This window comes from Leiobunum rupestre, chromosome 4 (assembly GCF_980474605.1).
Source record: "Leiobunum rupestre chromosome 4, qqLeiRupe1.1.hap1, whole genome shotgun sequence".
Lineage (NCBI taxonomy): Eukaryota > Metazoa > Arthropoda > Arachnida > Opiliones > Sclerosomatidae > Leiobunum > Leiobunum rupestre.
The window spans coordinates 4,676,206-4,698,079 of NC_143387.1; positions in this window are offsets into that span (position 1 = coordinate 4,676,206).

The window sequence follows — 21,874 nt, forward strand, 5'->3', positions numbered from 1 at the left end:
GACACCCCCAAAATATTTTCGCAAAACAAAATTTTTTCCTTTGTAAAAATCGAAAAACATATTTTTGTTTTCAATTTCACCTTGAAGATGATCTTTGACCTCGACGCTCAAGCACTGTCCACAACCCCTAAGCCTCGGTCTATCACCCCAACAAGTTTGGTCACGATCGGACAAGGTCGGCCCGAGATATGGGTGGTAATATGTGACCCCCCCGATTACGTCAACTTATTTACTTTTGGTGTCACTTTTTTCGTTTTTTCGTTTTTTAGCGGTTTAAAATGCTAATTAGTTATTTGCGAGATGGGGAAACGAATTCGCGACCTTCGTTTTATATCCTTGGCAACTTTTGGCCCCACCCAAAATACTTTAAACAACTAATAAACGAATATAAACTTGAGATAGTAGCTATTTCTATAAATAATAATTGTTTTTACATTTAAAAGTCAAAGGATATGTGTAAGCGTAAGACGTCTCAAACATCGAGCTCTTTAAAGGTTAAAAAAATGAAGTTATTTATGGGGAAACCAGAAATTAAATGCAAATCGCCTACCTAGAACCCTTGATATTATGAGGAGGCATGTCGCAAACACGCGTTTGATTTTATAAATAGTTTTAAATTTAGTTTTAAATGTTGGGTTTGTCAAGCTTTATTTCTGGAACGAAGAGTTTTTAAGATGCATCTGCTAAATCATTTGACATCTAGTTTTTCTAATAAAACACTTCTTAATATTGATGTTTGCGATTGTCTTCATTCAAATCAACCGAAATACACAAGCGAAGAAGAAATATTAGACGACCAAATTATTGATTATTTGAACGACTTTAACGTAAAAAATCAAGAATGGCTCGACAAGTTTGTTAATGGTACTGGAACTCCAAAGAAAATTCATCGTAAAAAAGACAACTGGTATTAAGAGTGAAGAAACTTTAAATTCAACAATGAAATCAAATGTTGTATTTCCACCGGATTTGTCATGCCATCTGATGAGCAGATGGAAGCTATTATTTTTTTCAAGAATATTGTAAAAATAATCAAATTTTAACTCTTAATCAAGTTGAAACGCCCATTGAGGTTTTGGAAAATCTTGAACAAACTTGTCAAATGATTGAAAATATGTGAATAAATATGTTTTCTAATAAATATATTGTGCTTATTTTTTCCTACGTAAAAATAGATATTTTAACTCTTTCATGTTAAGGTTTAGCGTGGTAGATCGGTAGCGTTGCAGGATGTTATTCAAACAGTCTCAAGTTCTAATCCCAATCCTTTCGATCTATCACGCTAAATCTTTTATTAGTATAAAACGAGATGTCGCCCAACTGAAACTGTCATTATAAAGATGTCAAGTTTCGTAGTATTTCTACCTTCGAACGCATCACCCGATATTTACCCGGAAAATACGCCTTCTAACTTTAAAGTACAGTTATCAAAACCTTTAAATTTTAACAATGAAAAATGGGCTTGCTCATTAGCAGAAATAATTCTTCCTGAAACTTATTCGAATATAACAAATGAGTATTCGCATTTCCAAGTAGGGCACGTGTCAGATGTTATTTCACCCGAAGAAAATCAATGGGATTATATTAAAATTGAAATTCCACCCAAACGTTACGAGGGTGATCTAGACAGAAATAAGAATACTATTTCAACATCTCTTCAAAATAATATACTCAACGAGTTTGCTAAAACTATTGAGGCCAATCAAACACTTAAAGGAAAAATACAAATAAATACGGTAAAAGCAGATGAAAACGAAGACAGTTCAAAATTAAAAATACAGTTACAAAATAATGTGCAAGTAAGAATACCTCAAGCATCGCCCCTAGCGTCTGTTCTGGAATTTCGAGAAAATGATTTTGTCGACAGTGATTATCTTTCTAATTATCCACTCTCGAATCACGCCAAAACTATTTCTTTAACTTACGCAACAAATTTTATCGAAGTACGAATTAAAAAAGCGTTAGTTGTGAATAAATATCAACAAAAATATTTACCACGACAAATTCCCGTGGAATAAATACAATCACAACCCAGGAGGAAAAAACAGAAAATTAACAAGAAACCGAAACTTAAACTAAAAGTGAAACAAGAAGAAAAACCAAAACTTGAACCAAAAATAAATTTAGAAGAAAAGTCAAATTTGAAACCAGAAGAAAATCTAAACAACATTTTACCAACTGACCCTTTAATTCCAAATATTAATGGAGACGTCAACCAACCAAAAGTTTTAAATCCTTCCGAAGAAAATAATCTACTAAGTTCTCTTCCAATACCAGTTAATCTACCATCTCAGCCTGTTATTAAACAAATACAATGGAATAATTACGCAATTGTGTTTGAGGCGGGCAGATATGAGGGAGAAAGACAATATAATAATGAAATTCTACCATTCACATTACACTTAATTATACGCGATTTATTAGAACGATGTAAACCAAGACAGTTTGATGGATTAAAAACCGCGATATCGTCCGATGATGAAGATAATTTATATTTTAATTTAGAAATACCGGTAGGGATGGAAATTAAATTTCAAAATCCATTAGCAGATCTTTTTAAAATTCCACCAGACACTTATTTTACGGGTATTCATAAATTTGGCCCGTTAAATAATTTAAATAATATTACTTTTAATTCGCGTAACAATTTTATCGACATACGTATTGAGACTACAAAAATACCGCAATTTGAGCAGGAAGATTGGGCTTTCTATTCCGTATCAATTATACAGCCTTTTTTATTTGAAGGTCAGAGAGATGATTTTGGAAATATTATCCCATTATCTTTGCATAGGCAATTAAAAAACGAGATTCAACAAGCTACAAACTACCCCCCTTTGAATCGGTACGAAATTAGTTACGCTATAGAAGAAATAAATCGAGGTCATTACTTAAGAATTTCATTCCCTAAAGATCTACAGATGGCCTTCACCGGAAGATTAGCAAATATTTTTAATATAAACGCGCCAGAATTTCAAAATGGTGTAATTAGCAGTCAAAATCCTTTAAAAGTGTATGAGGAAAATTTTTTGTCAGATGAGGAATCAGTTATAGATTTTAGATATAATAAAATTTTTCCAATTGAAGCCCCTAACTGGGAAAATGTCAGTTATACGTTTGAACGTAATTATTACGAGTCTGATAAGGATTTAAGTGGGAATTTTATACCGTTATCTCTTCATTTCAAAATTTTAAATGAACTTCAAAAATATTTTGATTCGCATATCTCACTTAAGGCTGGATTTTTTATTTTCAAAGAAAATGGAAATTATTATTTTCAAATTGAGTTAATGAGTGGGTTGGAAATTAAAATGTTTGGACCTCTAGCAGACCTCTTACAAATTGAGTACAAAGTAGATTATATCTCCTCAGTTTATAAAAGCAAAGCATTAGACCCACTTCAAAATAGATTAGAATTAGATAATACGGCTAAATTTATAATTTTTCGAAACGATTTAAACAGAGTTGAGAATAGTCGACGACAAAAACGTGATATTGATTTCAACAATTACGAACATGGTAAAAATAATAAACTAAATATTGTAGACAAATTTCATTGTCGAATTCCAACTGGTGTTTACCACACTATTGATGATGTTTTAATTGCAATGAAACATTCATTACCACATCAGAGTTGGGCTAAATTCGAGTTTAATTTAAATTCAGATTCGACAGTTTCAGTTAAAGGTTTGGGTGGAAACAGTTTTTTAACCTTTAAAATAGATAACCCCAAACTCGGGCAAATGTTAGGTTTTTCAAACAATCAAATTGAAAGACGACTTTTTAACGAAATAGGTATGTACCCCGCAGATCTCAACCACGGAATATCTGGAATTTATGTCTATACAAATATTATACAACCTATAATTACAGGCCACACTAATACACCCCTGCTGAGAATTATCAAATTAAACGAAAATAAAAATCAAGCACAAGTTGAAAGATTTCATTTTTTAGATATTTTCCAGTTCTCTACGATCAAATACAAACTATAGAAATTTCTTTAATGTCGGATTACGGTGAACTCCTGCCATATAAAACAGGCAAGACTATTATTAAATTAATATTTAAAAGACTGGATGCTTAGTCTAAAGTACACTTAAAACAAGCTCATCATGGAAAGATATTATCATCATTATGTACAAACAGGACGCGGATATAACGTCTTTCGAGGAAGCCAATACCAGACTGGTCGTGGATTTGGGTCAATTTTTAAAAGTTTAGCAAGATTCGTAACACCTCTTTTTCGACCCGTAGCTAAATCACTCGGTATTCAAGGGTTGGTTATGGGGAAGAGAATTATGGACGATGTTGTTGCGGGTCAAAATTTTAAGGAGTTGTATAAAAAAAATAGTAAAATTGCTGGAACAAATCTTTTAAATAGTCTCGGTGATACCATATTAAATACACAGAAAGGTTCTGGAGCTCGTAGAGTAAAGAAGCGCAAATCAAAATTACGCAATAATCAAAGAAAACGCAAGAGAACAAAAACCGATTTTCTTGACTAAAGCATTATGCCTCAATTTGAATCTATGTGTTCAGAGTTAGAGCTTTTTAACGAACCCCTGATTAATGGTAATATTCAGGGGAATAACTTTGTAGACTATTTCCCTATAGCTCCCTTGTCTTATGCTACACAGATTGATTTTTCTATCCCCGGGGGAGATTATTATATTGACATTACAAACTTGATGCTTAAAATTCGTTTTCGGGTTAAAAAAGAACAAAACGGTGTTTTAATAGATATTCCAGCAGCCGAAAAAAAAGTATCACTATGTAATCTTCCATTGCATTCTATTTTTAGCCAAATAGACGTGTTTATGAATGAGACTTTAGTACAATCTAGCAACAACTGCTACCCATACTTAGCATATTTAGCAACAGTTTTAAATTTTGATAAGAGAGCCAAACAATCTTACAAAACCGCCGAGGGCTATTACGAAGACGGGTTTTGCGACCCAACGCTAGCGTTTGACGATGTTAATAAGAATATAAAAAATAATGGAATTTTAAAAAGAAGTAAAGATATTGCGGAATCGAAAATTTGTGAATATATGGGTAGACTTCATGTAGACTCTTGTAAAATAGACAAATTTCTTTTAAACAAAGTTAATTTAAGAATTCGACTCTTGAAAAATTCCGATGAATTTATAATTATTTCCCATGAAGATGTTAATAAGAAATTTAAATTGATTATCGAAGATGCGGTTCTTACGGCTAAGCATATTCTCGTTAATCCAGATCTCCAGCTGGCACATAATGTGATACTGCAGAAACAGAGAGCTTTGTACGATCTAACACAAACTGTTGTTAAAACTCTGACAATCTCAGCAGGCGCGAGCGATTTCGTGAAGTCAAATATTTTTTTGGGGAAAATTCCAAATCGGGTAATAATAGGAATGGTAAACAATTCTACTTACAATGGGTCTAGTCGAGAAAATCCCTTTCAATTTAACCATAATAATCTCTCGTTCTTACAACTTTCATTAGATGACCAGAATATACCAGAAACTGCTCTAACTCCAGATTTTAATAAAAATTTCTACACTAGGTCATATTATTCACTATTCTCGGCAATGGATTTAATTGGAAATAACTCTAGTAATTGTATTGATTACGAAAATTATAAAAACGGTAATACATTATTCGCGTTTGATTTAACTTACGATTCCTCGGCAAACTCTAACAATCTCTCAATTCAACGAAATGGTAGTTTACGGATGGTAATGAAGTTTTCTTCCCCCTTAACTAATATTCAAAACATAATTATTATTGGAGAATACGAAAACGGATTTGTCATTAACCAAGAGCGTCAAGTTACGTATATTACGGAATAAAATCAATCAACGAGGGCAAAGATTGATTAGTTGCTTTGCGAAATCGTAGTTGTAAAGATGTCTCGAACTCACAGTCTCTCACCTAAACAAGAAGTATCGGTGGTAGGTTATGTTAACCCATCCATCAAAATTTACCGACTAGACACTTGCGCCGAATTTGAACTGAATTTGGAAGCCTGGCAATCTCTATTCACATTCGAAAAGGAAATAACTGATTTTTTTGAAGACCAAGTTGCTAGTTTTCACACCTGGCTTCCTCTTGAAGGTTCAAAGATAAAAATCGACTATTTCAAGGGACAAAAGGAAAAACTCGTGGATGTACGCGCTTGTGCCAGAGGAAAAAATAATCTATATCATCTTTTTTATTCAACAAAATATGGTTTTACTCTCAACCAAGCAGGGTGGAAAAGATTAAAACATTGTAAACATACAATCGATCAGGAGATTAATTTAATTTTGTCGGCAAAAATATTATGCGTGACATAATTGTACTTGAGCTCACGGATAAAATGCTTGAAATTACCGAAAATTGTGAGAATCCACATTGTAAATCTTCGATTACTCACGATGTATCTTGTAAACTAGGATTTAGCACACATTTTGAAGACCGAGTGGAAAATATGATATTAATAGCTATCCCCCAATTAAACTACGATCATATTGTTGTTAGATTCCAAAAGGAATTTGGTCTTGACCCCTTAATAGTAGAAAGTCAATTATATTTTGATATTGTTCAAAATGTGTCAAACTTAAAATGTGATTTAATTTATTAAAATAAAACTTTTACTATAATCGGTTTTTATTATTTCTATTCATACATTTAAAGATGGTGTTGTCAAAAACAGACAAACAATTAAGTAAAGTTTATTACGATGTTGAAAGCCCATACAGTTATTCTGACAGTGTTACTTTAAGAAAAAAATTTCCCAAAATTTCGGAAAAAGAAATTAAAAATTTTCTCAGCAAACAACCAACTTACACACAACACAGAGATAGGAGATTAAATTTTAAACGTAACAAATTATACGTAACAACGATTCATGAGACATTTATGGCTGATTTATTAGACCTCCCTATTTTACAAACTTTTAATAAAATTTACCGTTATACGTTATTAGTTCAGGATATCTTAAGCAAATTCATTTTTATTCTGCCAATTAAAAATAAAACCTCGAGCGAAATTGTGAAGGCTTTTAGAGAGATTTTCAAAAAACGGGTACCCCTTAATTTATGTACCGACGCAGGGCCAGAATTTCGAAACGCCCCATTTCGCGCTCTCTTAAAGCGTTATAACATCCACCATTACCTCACTTACTCTGAGAAAAAGGCTTCTATGGTTGAGAGACTCGTTCGCACGGTAAAATCTAAAATTTTTAAAATAATTACCAAGACCGGCGATTTACAGTATCTTAATAAACTACCATTAATTGCAAAATCTTATAACGCTCGAAAACATTCAACAACGGGAATCGCCCCTAAAGATGTCAATAAAAACAATGAATCGGCAATTTGGGAAAAAACTATGGCAACCTTAGTATGATTGGGTAGTCAAGTTTAAAAAATGGGGATAAAATTCGATTAGCCGTTGCAAAAGCAACATTTGATAAAGAATACAGAGGAACGTTTACAGCCGAAATATTTGAAATTCATAGAGTAATTACGAGAGATCCCTGTATGTATATTGTGAAAGATTTGACCGGCAATATAGTTAAAGGGGCGTTTTACGCTCAAGAATTAGTAAAAATTCATGTGTAGAGCGCTAAAGTCTTTATTCAACATTTTGTTAACCATGGGTGAAGTACACATTCTCCTGGGTCTCGCGATTGTAATATTTGGCATTAGTGCAACAATAGTAACATCCGCGATGAAATTTAAAAAAAGAAGTCCCGAATACAGCCTAGATATTGGAGTTTGTGACAAAGCATACGATCTAGGAAGAGACACGTACCTCGTAAAATGTAACGAGACTTTCGACGTGCGACATTTCAAAAAAGAAGACGGGAGTTTGAAGCCATCTATCAGGGGAATCAACTTAACAAAAGATCAATATGAGAAATTATGCATTTTGACAGTGACGTGAAAGATGAACACTAATCAAATCCAATCTATACTTAAGTGTGACCCCCGCTCGAGAGATAAATTTATCGGAGTGTTTCCCGCTAATAGATTACCAAAAGTTCCAATTAAAAAAAATCATATTGTTTCGTAATCAACACCGATCCTGATACGCTTCCAGGCTCTCGTTGGACGGCTGTTTACAAATCGGGCGACACTCTGGACTTTTTTGTTCTCTAGGAAGATCACATCGTGACTATGGATTTTTGCTAGAGCGATATAGCAAGCGTATTCAATTCAATACTCATAACTTTCAATCAAATAAAAGCGAAAACTGCGGACCACATGTAATTTATTTTCTAACCTCGAGATGTATGGGGATTTCTTACAGTAAAATAATTAACGAATTGTATAATTTCGATTTAAAAAGAAATGATAGTTTAGCGTTGTTGAATATATGTATTCATTTGATGAAAGAGTGGAAACGAAATAAATCGATTTGTTTAAAATAAAAAAATGTTTATTTATTTCACACATAATTATTTTTACACATTTTTATTATTCTTGCCAACGAGAAGGAGGCCGGGTCTGTCTTTTGGGCTTTGGAGATTTTTTAGAGGATGGTAATTTTAATTTTTTTTGCGGCGATATTGGAATGCCACCAACAGCACCCTCCTCCAAAGATAGCTCTCGATCCCAATCATCTTCCTTGCTTAATTGACTTCCAATATCGGTATTTTCTAAGTATTCTTCAAATATTTCATTTTCTCGATTTAATCGTTTATGCATTCTATCATCAGTAATTGTCTTTAGTTGCTTAACAATCGGCGTAGATGCTTTCCTTTTCCAAGATTCTACAGTCTTTAAAAAACTCGGAAATTTCCTTGTTTGTTCGTTTTCTCTCTCGCTGAGATAGTCTTTTATTTTGCGTGTCATAGTATTTAAACGCAGCTCCGCAGCGTCGCCAGCGTTAACTCCCTCGGGCGTTTTGAAGGGTGAATAAATTTGCGAGGTGAACGGGGAATTTAATGGAGCAACAGGTCCGGGTGTTTGAAAGTTTGTAATTTCAACTTTAGGTACCGGTATCGCTTTTCTCATTTCCCGGGCCTCGCTCAGTATTTTTAAAAATTCTCGTAATTTAGAGCGGCTGTTTAAATTATAAGTTAATATATTTTGCAACTCATTATCTAACAAGTTATAATATGTTTCCTGGGGAGAAACAAGCTGTTTATTTTCTTGAGATATTTGTCCGACACTCGAAGCTGGAACTAAAATCATTTTTTTCATTTTATCTTTTATTGAATAAATTGGCAATTAAAGGAACAATAGAGCCTAATAAAGCCGGTATGAAGAATCCCGTACCTTTCTGAATTATTAGAGCACGCTTCTTTTTTTGCGAAATTTTCGGACTGGCTAAGAACCGTATTGGTTTTTTTATATTTAGAAAGTTGTTTTTTTTGGCTTTAGATAATATAATTCCACCCCCTTTCAAGTCTTTGCAAACGGTTTGTAAGGCTTTTAATTGCGTTGGAGAACTGTTAGCTAATAAAATTTTACGTATCCCTCCTTTAGATTTATACAATAAATTTAAATATGGATAGTGTGTATTAAACCTGTCAGAGGGATTTGCAATAGGAGTCGTTTTTTTTACGTACTGTCTTTTTTGGTGCCATTTTCTTTAATGAAGTTGATAATAATATAGTAAATTATTTATAATTGTAAAAAACTACCATTTGTGGTCCGATTTGATTAAATGTGTACGATCTTAATCGTAAGCTATCTGGAGTGGTGACAGATGTGTCTATAAATAGTGAATTGTAAGGTTCTCTAGTAGCCATATCGTAAGCCATTTTAATTATTTTTGTATTATTTGGAGATATTTGATTGGCTAGATATTGGATTTGACTTAGATCTCGAGGAGATTTAAACAGATTTAGATATGACATATTAAGAGAGATTAAACGAGATTGTTTGCCTCGAGGAAATAGGGTTTGTGAGATTAATACGACTGAAATTTCATAATGATGACTGTCTACGGTAACTAATTTAGCAATTTGATCATTTTTGTAAAGTTCTTCTGCTAAGTCATCAATAATAAGTAAAGAATTTCTATTTGATTCCCAAAACTCGCTGTCCATTGGAGGAAGTCCTTGAATAAACTCTATATCGGTTAAAAACTGATATAAAGCATCGTAACCTGATTGCCAAACCGAATAACAATAAATAATTTTAATAGGAGGTTTATCGATTAATTCATTCCTCCATCTAATTAGTGAGTTCGTCCATGCTGATTTGCTCGACATAGTAGGTCCTGACACCATCATTGGAAATGGTGAAAGAAATTTTATATAAGACAGTACTGTTTAAACAAAGACAACATACTACGTATTTTGTTAGTACATTGACTGTTTTATAGAATATATGTAAAAATAAACAAACACATTTTAAATTTAAAAAATTATTTTATTAAAAGTATAATGTTTCTTATCAAAACCATTCCTTCACCAGTTATATAAACTTCATAATAACATACAAAAATAACATTTTTGAATAAAAAATAAATCATAATATCTCCTTCACCAAAACAAAATTATTAATTCCCGTTTTTTAGTAAAAATTTTGGAAGTTAAAAGTTTAAATCTTAGGTTATTTAAAAATAAAATATTTACTCGATTTTCGGAAGAGATTTCATTTACGATAACGTTAAATGACACCTGTTTTGCTGGGTTTTTTGTTACATGTTTTTTAGATTTATAATTAAAAGATGACAATTTTATTTTACAATTCACCATTTTCACATTCTAAATAGCCGTAGGGGACACTAGAAATATTATCTTTTAGAACACGTTTACAAAAAGTTTTTTTGAAAGTTTTACTTAAGTTGCCAACACGTAAAAGCATTTTGTACTTATCTTTTATTACGTTAAAGGGAATTTTCACCTTAAACTCGGTATTTGGTACAAAAATCATTTGTTTGAAAGCGTCGAAATGTATGATTTCTGAATTCTCCCTGGTAAGAGTTATTCCTTTAAGTTTTATAATTGTCTGATTATTTTCAAGTTTAAAACTGTAGCTTTTAGGTCCAGTTGATACGAATTTTGTGATTTATGTATTCGGAGTCTCGCACGTAAGTTCGCCTAAATTATCACCGAGGGGGGGTAGCCACTCGTTTGGTTGATGTGTAAATTTTACTCCATCCGTGTCATAATAAATTACACGCTTTCCCAACTTATTAATTAACTTATGCAGATGAATACGACCGTAACTGGTGACAAACGAAGCAACAATAACATTACCTTTTGTAAATGTGGGGGCCAACTCACTTTTTTATATAGCTTACCATGGCAACATCGTTGTTGATTAAATGAAAGTCTGTTAATTTATTCGATGTGTCTGCTATAATCTCGGTTAATTGGGAGTATCTATGTATAATTTTAGTTGATGATTTATCCATTCTTAACGCCATTCTGCCATATAACGAATTTTGCGCCAATTTCGCGGAAGTTCTTAAGGATGGGTTATCAACAATTTCCTCAGGCTCTAACCTTACTCCATCAGCTTCGTATATCGCGTCTAAATACTCTTTTTGCTCTTGATATGTTTTAATATTGGATGGAAATCCTGATTTTTAACTTTTGCTCTAAAAAAAATGTCAATATATGGTTTGAAAATATTTGTTGTAATATTGTAATGGTAAACTTCGAAAATTACTAACAGTTTGTAGTTACAATCTTTTATTGAGTAGTAGATTTCCACCGAAGGTAAAACTACCGTTATAGCTCGTTCGTCAATACTGTGGGTACATTTTTCATCGTTATTTATTACACAACTACCACATAAAGGATAATAAAGTTTTTTTATTAAATCGGTAGGGAAGAACGGGTAAGTAGAGGTCTCTGGGGGGGGGGATTCGACAACTAATTATTCCAAAATAGACGTCAGGTGCATAATTAAAGTTGTGTGTGATAACTTTAACATTTTTACAACCGTATTCCATTTTTTGTAAGCAATACGCATACAGACTACAAAAATCAAAATATCGGATTTGTTCTCCAATTAAGGGTTCTACTACATGGTACAGCTTAATTGTTTCTACACGCCCTCCAACTAAAGAATCTCTAGGGTTAATTTTAGGAATAATTTTAATTGTATTAAAAAATGCTTTCGCCTCGGCATTCTTTCTCAACAGTTCTAATATCTCACATTCAATAATTTGAATATATGTGTGGTTTGGTAAATTTTGTTCAATAAATTCTTTTCGATCTAATTATCTTTCTCTAATTTCTTTGAATGTTTTTCCGACAATTGAATTAAAGCTCGAGCCAGAAAAATGTTTTGGACAACCGTGCCAGAAATCACCCATTACATCAATTACTATGGGCGGATTTTCACAGTAACCATCTACAAAATACGGACCTACAACCTGTTCCCCAGCCGCGGATCTGACAGTTTGCCAAATTAAATTATTTTCCTTCTCGTACCAAGATAAATATTTTAAGGCAATCTCGCTTTGATTCTGTCTACTTGCCAAACCGATAGCCGGTATAGTACATAGTGTATATGGTTCTAAAAACTTGTCGATAAATACATTATTAAGTGCCCCAGAAAGAGAAATACCACCATAATTACTGATATCAATTTCAATTAGTTATTTATATAAGATGCGAAATTTCTGCATAGCTAAGCGTAATAAATTACAATCTAAAAGACAATACGCTCTGGATTCTGATTTAATACAATAGACCGGTTCGAGCTGTTTGTGTGAATACCAATTAGGGTTCGGCAAACCGTTAAAATTAACGTAAAAATGACCGGTTAACTATGATTAGCTCAAAAAAAATAGTTAATTTTCTTCGGTTATTTTTTCTTTTGATATAAAAATGATAACGTTTTGGGGATTATTTTTTGAAATATATTTTAAAAAAACAATTATAAATGGTACCGCGCCAATTTTTTTAACTTTATCAATATGTGTTAGTACGTTTACGTTTGTTAACAAGGAATTTACTTAAGCATTTATAACAAAACATTTCTTATCGATTTGTTTTCCAATATTGGTACAATTATTTTACCCTGCCGTTAAAAAAATATTATGTTGTTGTTCTTAAATGAGTTTTTGATTAATTGTAAGAAATAGGCGATTGGTTAACGGTTTGATAAGAATAGACCGTCGTATAATTTGCACAAAATTGTTATTTTATAACTAAACGTGAACCGTTAACCGATAGAACGGTAATTAATATTTAGGTCGCACGATAATAAATAATTTCAATTCAATTTTATTTTCGTTTTTAATATATTAAGCGTCATCATAGCCGAGATTGTTTCTGCATGTAGGTTTTCTCTGGTTGGTGTAATTAAATTTTTCTGATGGAACCGATGTCGCAGGTATAGCGAGGTAATATCGAGCCATTTTGGCAACTGAAGGATAACTCTTTTCATTTTCCCATAGTCAAGCTTTCAATTTTACAATGTAACATCGCTTGTTTGGAATTGGATACCATTATCTAATCTTAGGAAGTTAAGACACTAGGAAACTAAGAAACGGAAAATCGCACGGCTTCGACGGAAAATCGCCACCAATTTATCCCATTATTCAGAGCAGGGGTGTAGGAACCAGGGGGGCAGCGGGGGCAATGCCCCTCCCTAGAATTTTGCTGGGAGGGGCAACTAATGTTATTGCCCCCTCCAACCTTTGGTCAGTTGAAATCTTCAAAAGGCTCAAATTATCATTTTAAAAGCATATAAAGTTTATAGAACCTCAACTGTGTTTAAATGTCAGTCTTTTCCCGCCAATTTACATAGTAGTAACAAGTACACATGCATTCGGAGAAGCTACACTCCATTAAAAATTAAAAACCATTATCCAGACCCCTTTTCGTTTATCTTTGCCCCCTCCAACTTCTAGAACGTTCCTACACCCTGATTCAGAGGGGGAGGTATAGGACTATAGGGAGATAGGAGTGTGACGTGACCCGACGTCACCCATGCTATTTCAGATATATATAAAACATTTCCACCCACAATGGCGCAAGCAACGAAGTAATTTTTTATTATATTTGTCCACCGTTGGCATGTTACTTAGTTTTCGATGTCTTGCTCAATACAGATTAGATTTTGTTTGTCATTTATATACTAACCTACCACCATTGTAGGAGTACGTTAGTTTTGGGCGGTTGTAGGTCATCTTTTAAATATTTCAAAATCTTCGATCCACGGACTATCCGAGCCCGCCGCTTAGGGTAAAAGGCATATATTCCCTCAGTGTCGTGACTGTCGTCAACGACTAAAGGCTGGGCATTGGAATTTTTAGAGGTCGAAGCTTGAGCGGTCGAAGCTTGAGCGGTCGAAGCTTGAGCGGTCGAAGCTTGAGCGGTCGAAGCTTGATTGGACCTTCCTTCATAGCATGTATTGAACATGTTCAAAATCATTGCCTTGAAAGATTTGACAGTAGTTTTATCATAATTATTTTGTAGAAAGTCAATCTTCAAGGTAGGGTCCAAGGCTGTAATTGTTCAATAAATATGTTATTGTCCCTTCTTAAAAACGGCCCGTGTTCAAAAATAGTTCCCAAAAAAATGAAATACGACCTATAATTGCTACAAATCGGTATATATCCGAAAAAGACGGCCTCGCTAAATACAGTATTATCGTGTTAAAGGGAATATAACACGCAAAGTTTTCTTCGTCGAAGACTTCTTTTTCGTTATCTTTTTCAAATATCCCTGCGCCAACTTTACCGTCACCGCCAGCCATGACTTTAAACTCGTATTCTCCAGTTTTCGTTCCACGACTACCTATTTGTTATCTCTCAATTCTAGCCTCTCCGTCAACTGCTGTAAATATTGTAAATACTGCGACCTCTACGAGTATCGCCCACCGCAACGTTCCTCCCGCTTATCGCTCACTTGACCCTCTGACTAAGCCTATTGGCCCCACCCGACTTGGCGCCTTCCCTAATCACTTCACCTCCCAACCGATTACCATCTCTATACCCAATATGGATGATCTAACCGTTCTACTCACCACCGCCGACACGCTCACCCTCTACAAACGCTTCGAAATGGCTCTCATTATAGCCACTACTAACTCTAGCATTGTGGCTATTACGGAAACTGGACTCAAACCCAAGGTCCTAGACAGTGAAATAAACATTCCTCATCTTAACATTTTCCGTCGTAATCATCATAGTACAGCGAGGAGTGGTGGCGTAGTCCTCTTCCTATCCTCCACAATCACCGCGCAACCTGTTGACGTTATCTCACTGGTCTCGATGTCCTTACTGTGCGTTGTGCCTTCCCCGCTCTGAATGCACTTTTCGCGTTATATATCACTCTCCCTCTTACAAAAACCATAGCGCCATTCTTACAGTTATTGCCTCAATTGTTGGCCACTGCGCCTCCTAGAAACTTGAACCCGTCCTCCTGGGTGATTTTAATTGCCGGAATATATCTTGGGCATCCCTTCTGCAGATGAACCCACCCGGAACTTCCTGGATGCTGTCCTTAACCACCACCTTGTGCAATCAGTACACGACTTCACTAGGGTTGGTCGTGTCTTCCAAAGCCATAGCGTCCTTGATTTGGTCTTCACCGCTGATGCCCACATGGCCAGCATACGCCTCTCGGTAAAAGCGATCACAATGTTATAACATTCCGCATGGCATGCCCTTCCTCTTCACACCCCACCCGTCTCTGTCGAGACTTTTTTAAGAGCGATTACGACAGCTTCACTTGTTACCTTTCGTGCATAATTTGGGCTGATGAACTGGATCTCAGTAGAATCCTGATGGGCCGCTTTCACTGGCGTTCTGCACTTTGGCATCGATCACTTCATTCCCATTCGACGGCATCGAGTCTCTCGCCATTCTCACCTCGACGTCCGATTTACCAAATACCAACAGTTTAAGACCTCAGCGTGACGGAGCTTCACGAAGGCCATCCGCCCAAGTCGAAGATGCGCACGAAAAGTATAAGCAGGCCCATAACGCCGCATCAACGCCTTTAGAAAACGCAAACGAAAATTGGAGCACCACTTCCCAAACCAAATAGCGTCCAGCCCTAAAGTATTCTTTAGCCACACTAACAGTCTCCGTAGGACCAAATTTACTATCAAGGAAATGAAACTTCCCAATGGCAGTGTCTCATCTGATCCCGACCAAATGGCTGATGCCCTCAATGCTCATTTCAGTGCCGTCTCATTGCATTGCACCCAATCTGCTTATCCCCCTTCGTTAATCTTTGCTGGCAGAAACAGCCTTACTGGTTTCAGCTGTACAACTCAGGATGTTTTAGGTAGCTTCGAGCCCTCAACTTCAATCAAGCAGTGGGACCCAATGGTCTCCACCCTTACCTCCTTAAATGTCTGTAACCTGAGTTACAGCACCGAATCTGTACCCAAGGCTTCTTATTGGTCAAATCAGATCGGATCAAAGCTTTTTAGACTTAAAATAAGACGTGGAACACATTTATTATTGGAACCATTCTTCTAATCCTAAGGGTTCTCGAGATACATTTTGAATGACCTTGGAAACCTGGTTTAAGGTCATTGAAATTTTCATTGACATTTGTCCCCCTGCATGCTCTACGTAACCTGAAAATTTCAAATTCTGAACTAAAACATATTTTAAGTAATTGGCTCTGTATCGCTTTTGAGTTAACACCCTGTATATTACTGGTTTTTGCGTATCACTTCCGAAAACGGTTGAGTCTAAACGATTTGCAAATAATTAACACTTTCAGGCTTTAAGTTTATTTAATATGAACACCAATTAAAACCCAAATCACCTTCAATACAGGGTGTTACGGATAAGAGTACCGAAACTTTCTATATGCATTCTATGGGTCTCTATGAGTAAAAGATGTCCAATAAACAGGGGTCCTAAAGTGCTTCGTTTCAGAGATATGGGCTCCCAAAAAACTACCCCAAAAAACCGGACACAGCCTTTAATCTGGCAAATAATATTCTTCCTTGAACCAAATTGTTTTCATTAAATTATCAATTGTTTTTTTATCCGTGAGGCGAGAAACTTCAATAACAAGTGGCAAAAGTTCATTAATGTCCTTTGAGAAGTAAAAAGAGTTTGAAGACAAATACAAGCCATTTTAAGTTATTGATACTATTTTAATTATTTAATCTAAAGATACAAATGTCATAAAAATTCTAAAGGAATGGTTTTAAAATTGTCTAATATTATAGCTAATATGTCACATTGGTCCAGGAACGCTTATTGCACGGACGGGCTCAAGAAAAATGGGTTAGAAGCTCGAAGATTCAACCAGCAGTAGATTCCCAAAAGACTGGTGTCAGATCGAATAAAAGAAATACAAGAAATTTGTATCTTTATATTTAATAATTAAAATCGTATAAATAAATTAAAATGGCTTCTATTTGTCTTCAAACTCATTTTACTTCTAAAAGGGCATTAATGAACATTTGCCACTTGTTATTTAAGTTTCTCGCCTCACGGATAAAAAACAATTGATTGTTTAATAAAACAATTTGGTTCAAGGAAGAATATTGTTTGCCAGATTAAAGGCTGTGTCCGGTTTTTTGGGGTAGTTTTTTGGGAGCCCATATCTCTGAAACGAAGCACTTTAGGACCCCTGTTTATTGGACATTTTTACTCATAGAGACCCATAGAATGCATATAGAAAGTTTCGGTACTCTTATCCGTAACACCCTGTATATAAGAGAGGTAAAACTTGGGAAAATATACAAATCCGTGCCCCTGAGGCCGCATGGGCCCCGGGAATTTGAATGGGGTTCCCCTTTGCCTCGTCAGACCTCGAGTTTTGAGGCGGTAAAGGGCCGATAGTAGAAAGATAGGCTCGCCGTGACAACGAATTTGAAGAAAAAGTGTATATGGAATATCGGTCATATATCTTTGCTTCAATTATTTAATTAAATAATGGAATTCACAATAATTGCAAATAGCCATTCTTTCTTCAATTTTAAAATGCCCCACACAAAACTACGGATTTTTCTGTTAACTCGTCCTGGACCTGGACGTTCTGCCATGATATTAGTTTTTAGATCAAGAAATGTTAACGCTGGCGCGTAGCGGAACAATTGACCAATCTCTACTAACTGACTTATGGAATCGATAAAGTCGGTTAACGTTCATTAGTTTAAATTTTTTGTAATTATTCGATGTACAAACCATTAACGTTGTAAAAAAACAATTTCTTAAAGTCTAAATTTGTATATTACAAACCAACTAAAAAAACCGATAACAAATTATTTGCTTACTTATACATCTCTGCATTTTAACGATTGTAAAAATACTTGGTTGGTTTTTTACTTCAAAAGTTAAGTGGTAGTTTATATCTGATAACATTTTGCTTAGCATAAAATATTAAATTATTATGAAAAAACAATTTATAATTTTTATTTAATCTTCAAGGATAAAGTTCAAATTATTAACATTAATGCATGGTTAATGAAAATGTATTTGAACACAGTTTATCTACCCTGTTGTCAAAAGTAGCCGTTAACTGATAACTTAGCCAAAAAAGTTAATAGTTCATAAATTAACGATACTACATTCTGGTGTTGAGTAAATTAATTTGGAAAAATTAAATACACTTCAAATGGTAAATAACTTTTACCCGTTTGCCGAACCCTAATACCAATTTTTAAATTCTCGGTATTCAAATTCTTTCATTTTATTTGGCTCAAAATATTTTTCATCCGGAATTGGTCCTGAATAGTTCAAAGTCTCTTTCGTCCAAAAAATATAGGGAAAATATCCTTTAGATTGAGGCAAAGAAAACATTTTAGGAAAATGTCTTAGTGGAGCACTAACATAGTTCAAAGAATCTACAAAACGAATGTCTACCCGTTTAATATAAATAGTAAGAATTTTGGCTCCATCGTAAATAACCTCGGGAATGACATGATTAATTAATTTAGAAATAATAAACATTCCGTCGAAAGATCTTAGATTATGGGCCATTACGATGAGGTTGGTAAATTTCGGCCTAATTGTTTTTCTCTTCCGTTTCCCATCCGTAAGTAAAATAGTTTCATGTTGAAACAAAAAATTGAGGAAGTTATTTACACAATATTGTCCTTCAAAAACCGTGGTTTCCACAGGCTGATTTAAAATTTCACTTTGGGCCACTAACAGAACAGGTTTATGCATATTATTCTCGATTATAGTTTCAATATCGAAATATACATAGGATCGTGGTTTTTTTTAAATGTCGACTGTTTAACATAATGCTGGTTTGGAGGATGTTCAATTTTACAAGAGTTGCAAGCTGTTTCACATTTGTGAGTTTTTGAAGTTTCAAATTGAACACAGCATTTTTCACATCTGTGGAAAAGCTTGCAAGTTTCATTTTTCAGGTGAAAACTATAACATTCACCTTGTTTTAAATATCTTTTGCAAAGTTTACAACGAATTAAAGGAATTTCTAAAATTTCGTGAAAATCTCGACCTAAACACCTTTTACATTTAATATTTGGAGCAGCAAAACAGTGGTGTTTGTTCCTACGAGCGGTAGAATAACAAAAATTTCACAGTCTAAGCACGAAGCTACACCACCCCAAATGGAATGTAGATTTTTAGCTAAATGAACGTGCTTGCCAATTTTTACAAGTAGAATTTTATTTTCGGCAGGGGGAAAACCCTTGAAATAAATTTGAAAATTTTCCGTGGCGTTAAATATTACTATCTGATACTTTGGGGCTAAATATGATTGAAATTTAGCTATGTCACCAATTTGTACAGCTCCTTGTGCAATTCCTACATCATCATGTAATTTCTTAGAGGCTTTAGTTTGTAATTTACTACGAAAGAGTGTTAAGGCTCTATATTCTTTAAGAACACTTGTTAATGGAAGTTTTTTCTTTTTGTACTCGGCAATTTCACAGAGTTTTATTCCGACTGTGAGGGCTCTCGCTACGCATAAATTATCGATGTTATTTATATAGTAAAAATTGGTTTTAGTTTTCAAAAAAGCATCAAGATCGATAATGTCTCTTTTTTTAATGCTAAAATTTTTTTCCCATTTTCTGTGGGGATTTCAAAAGAATTATACTAAATTTAATTTCTCCATCTAGTAAGAAATCTTTTTTTGATTGAGCAACGCGTGATATATGGTTAAATATTCGAGAAACAGTTAACTGATCAATTTTAATAAATTTAATGTTAATTGGATGTTCTAAATTTTCCGATTGAATTGCAAATCTGAGGACATCGAAACCTGGTGCCTCTTGTCTTACGTATTTGATAATTTTGGACAGAATCTTTTCAAATACTGTAAAAAATAAATGTGTGGGGATTTCGTTTAAATCTATTAGTTCTAGATCAATATCCAATTGTTTACATTTCCACTTTTTTGAATTTCTAGGGCTTAATTTTTTAATTTTATAAAACTTTTTATAATTAAAACTGTTTAAAGATGAAAAGTCTAATTCACTGTCCGAATAGTAATCACTGGAGTCTTCCATATTCTAATTTCGTTTCCAGGTCTAAAATATTATTCTAATTACTATTACGAATAATTAATTTATGAGTTTAACTTGCCTTCGTAGGTGGGCAAACAATTCCGTCTGGTCAATTATCTTTTTCAGCCTGTTTGTTGAGTTTATGATTCGAATTTCACCCTTTTATAATCACCCTTCCAGAGTTCATCTTGGGGAAGATGTTTGATGTTTTTATATGAATATATCTGAATATCTAGATATATTCCCTTGTCGCTCGCTTTTCTTCTCGGAGTTTTAGTTTCGTAAGACACTCCACCTTTTTTAACTTTCACTGATTGTTCGATTCCAACTTCTTCGATGTTTGACATTCTACGGACCTCTTGAATATAGTCCCCATCCGATTCGTCCGACTCTAATAACATCTCCTCTTCAGGCCTATCAAAAACTGAAACTGCCTGACTCGCGGAGCTTAGACTATTGCTTGTGGAAGCCATTTTAGCCTGTTATGTTTTAATAGTAAAATTTTGCCCTTTTATACCAAAAAAGTATTTATTTTTTTCATTAATTTTTTCAAAAATATAAAACCTTGAATATTAAAGTGATTAATACTACAAGGATAGAACCTAGTTATAATTTATCAGTATGTAAATGGTATTTAAAATTGTTTGTGAATGTCAATTTAAATATAGATATGTATAAAAATATAAAATTATTAATTATTTTTTGAAGGAATTTATATTTAATTTCGTGACAAAAAAGACAACGCCCTAAGAGTTTTAATATTTTTGCTTTAAAAATCGATTATAGATGTTAGAATTTTGTTAATTACAGGGTTAGATGATTTAAAATTCTATGGGAAGAAATATATTTCTGCGAGGTATAAAATTTAAACGAAGGGATAAAATTCTATTTCTGCAGGGTGTATTTGATAAAAAATTGTCTTTTGACTTGATTTTAAAACAGGTTAAAATCAGGTAGTAAAAATTAAATATTCTGAAATTTTTCTTATAAAAGAGTGTTTTTCAACGTATTCCTTTTATAAACCATGGGCTCTCGCGAAGTTTTGACTGTTTCTGGTAAGATTTATCATCCTCTCGCTATTAACCCTTTTTCACTTAAATATTTAGCATTACGCAAAGTTAGGAATTGTAATCTTTTTAAAATTAACGATATTTCAATTAGACTTGAAAATTACTGTATGAAAACAGTCTCTCTTGAGTGTCAAGCCTTAGTAGAACCTTTTAAAAAAACATTTTTGCTTGCCCCTTTATAAAAAAATCTTTCAAATTATCACCAGCTGTTTTCGCTTCGGTTTTTTCTAGAAGAATCAATAACAATTCTTCTCTATTTGACGTTCATTCTATTAATTTTGTCTGTCCCCACGAGGGTTTTGAGTTTGACGGCTTACTGTTCCACACTCAATACACTCTTGAAGGTTGGTTTTCTTACGAAATTTTACGTTTAATTGGAAAACATATGCGCCTATATCAAAATTTAAATAAGATCCCATGGTTTCATCAACACAAAAATCGTAGGAGCCTTCAACG